At 37.8% G+C, this 2632-nt stretch overlaps 1 pseudogene across 1 annotated transcript; it reads right to left on the bottom strand.

Moving 5' to 3' along the window:
- Positions 1-1240: 1240 nt before the first annotated feature.
- On the bottom strand, positions 1241-1734 carry LOC309629928 (large ribosomal subunit protein eL22 pseudogene; annotated as a pseudogene). Its single transcript has one exon. The product of its transcript is annotated as a large ribosomal subunit protein eL22 pseudogene (transcript).
- Positions 1735-2632: the final 898 nt, after the last annotated feature.

The following is a 2632-nucleotide window of genomic DNA, read 5'->3' as shown; positions in this document are numbered from 1 at the left end:
ATAGAAAAAGGCATCATTAATTTGACTGGGAAATCAGGAAATCTTTAAGGATGCTGTAGCTGCCGGATTATTTTTACCGAAGCATTGTTTTGCTTACATCATTTCCCTATTCAAAAATATTAACTATCTCCCTATTCTATGACCCTAAACTTTGACTAAAGACTCAGTTTCAACTGGTCTTCTGTTGACTCCTCCTGTACTCTAGGATCTGGTCTAGGGCTGTGCTGTCCAATGTTACTGAGCACTTGAAATGTGGCTAGTGTGACTGAATTTTTAATTGTTATTTAATTTTAAATAACAATTAAAATTATTTTAATTATTTTAAAATGAAATACAATTTCTATATTGATTACATACTGAAATGGTAATATTTCTATATGTTGAGTTAAATAAAATACCTTATTAAAATTCTTTTTACCTGTTTCTCTTTAATGTAATAACTAGAAAATTTTAAGTGATAGATGTGGCTTGTATTATATTTCTATTGAACAGTCCTGGTCTAGGAATAATGAAAAAGCTTTCTTTTTGTGATGATATTCTATGCTTCAAGAAAACATGCTTCCTCCTCCAGAGTTTCCCTCCTGATGTAAAAGACTCTGTAGCTGCAAGTGAGAGAAATCTAAGAATTTGTTGGCTCAGTAAGTGAAAAGAACAGAGATAAGGGTTCAGACATAGCTGGAGTCAGAGACTCTGAGGATGTCATCAGAGCTCAGTCTCTTCGATAGCCAATCTCAGCAAAAGCAGAGTTTAAAATGTCCAGAAATAAGTCTTATTGGCTGGCTAGAGTCACCGTAGCAAAGGAAAAGGATTAAACTTGCTTGCCAGACCTTGGTCACATTACACCGATGTCAGAGTGTGAGGACAGTCAATGCCATTTACTTTACATGGGCTGATACCAAGCGTAAGCCTGTTCCTTAGAGAAAAACCACGAAAATTGTTTCCAGAAGAAAAAGAATCAGTAATGTGGGTAGGAAAAAGTACAGATACCTGAAAGACTTGATTGCCATGCTAAAAAAGTTTTTTTTTCTTCTTCTTCAGGAGTCATATTTCAAGTCACCATTCCTTATGGTGCCCTTTGTCATCTTTTGATGGCTTCTCTCTGGCTTCTTCTATTATAGTCCTTCACCATCCCCTTTCCCAGCCCTTTCAGCTCACATCTCCCAGATAGCATACCACATGGAGCTCCAAGAATACAATACTCTTCCTCTGACTTCCATGCCTTTTCCATTTGCAACCTCTCTTTTTTGTTTGTTTGTTTGTTTCCTAAATTTTATTTAAGAATTCATACAAAATACTCCAGATAACTGAGTTTCAATCCTCATCTTCCTCCTCTTCTTCATCTTGATTAATCTGGAAGTAACGTAATTCGTAACTTTCTTTGCTGTTAGCAACTACGCGTAACCAATCACGGAGATTATTCTTCTTCAAATATTTTTTGGTGAGATATTTCAAATACCTTTTGGAAAAAGGCACCTCGGAAGTTACAGTGATCTTGCTTTTGCTTCTTTCAATTGTTACAACACCTCCTCCGAGATTCCCAGCTTTTCCATTCACTTTGATTCTTTCCTGAAGAAACTGCTCAAAATTGGCCGCATCCATGATTCCATCTTCTACAGGATGGGTACAGTCAAGAGTAAACTTCAGGACCTGCTTCTTGTTTTTGCCCCCCTTCACCACAAGCTTTTTCACTGGCGCCATCGCCGCAGTGGAGGCAGAAAAGTGCAACCTCTCTTTTAAATACCCATAAAGTCCTACTCTTCTTTCAAGTCTCAGTCCAATTATCACTTCCTCTGAGCTGTGATTCTTGATTCCTCTAGCCTAGGACATCTTCTATAATTTTCCACTTTTGTGTTCCCTCTGAAACTGTACATCTTCTAATATGTCACTTTCAAATTAACATGTATAATCTGTTTGCACGACAGAACTGATGTAGATGTTGAGAGTAAGGTCTGCCTGAGATGGTGCATTTAAAAGGATCAATTCCAGGTGATTTAATGAAGGAATGATTGAGAGGTGTTGAAATAATTAGGAACCAACCAGGAAAGCACCTATAGGTTGGTGATGGTAGGAAGCCATTGCCACCTCTAGACCTGAAAGGCAAGAAGAACCGTGTTACTGGAACTTGGTCAGTGCTATGTCTGAGGAAGAAAAACAGGCAGAGAGGATCTGCAGCTGTAGGGAGGGGAATCCTGTTACTTCCTAAACTGTGCCCTGACAGGATGAAGGGGGTAAAATAAATACTCCAAATTCTCTCTTCTCTATCTTAATACTGGTACATCCATTGGCTGAATTCAACCAGAAGGAGGAGGGCAAGAGAGCCTAGTAATGTGGTGAGTAGAGATCAGCTTCTTGGCAAAGAAGCAGGGCAGGAAAGAGTGAAACAGAGAATAACCTGCAGAGTCCAGTTGTTCTTTTTGTGTTCCCAGCTCCTGGTATAAATCCTTACATATAGCAGATAACAGAAGAATGAATGAATGACTCTCCACAAATCTCCTATATTCCTGGCTCTCTTCATTCATTTTTCTTAATGAATACAATAAATGTAATATAAATGTGGAACTAGATGTGATTTACTTTGTAAACCTTTTGCGATGTTTTCAAATAAATAAATACATTCACAAATTAGGAGAAA

The sequence above is a fragment of the Balaenoptera borealis genome (genome assembly GCF_965194805.1).
Source record: "Balaenoptera borealis genome assembly, chromosome: 5".
In the NCBI taxonomy this organism is placed as follows: domain Eukaryota; kingdom Metazoa; phylum Chordata; class Mammalia; order Artiodactyla; family Balaenopteridae; genus Balaenoptera; species Balaenoptera borealis.
This window is presented reverse-complemented; position numbering and strand designations above follow the sequence as displayed.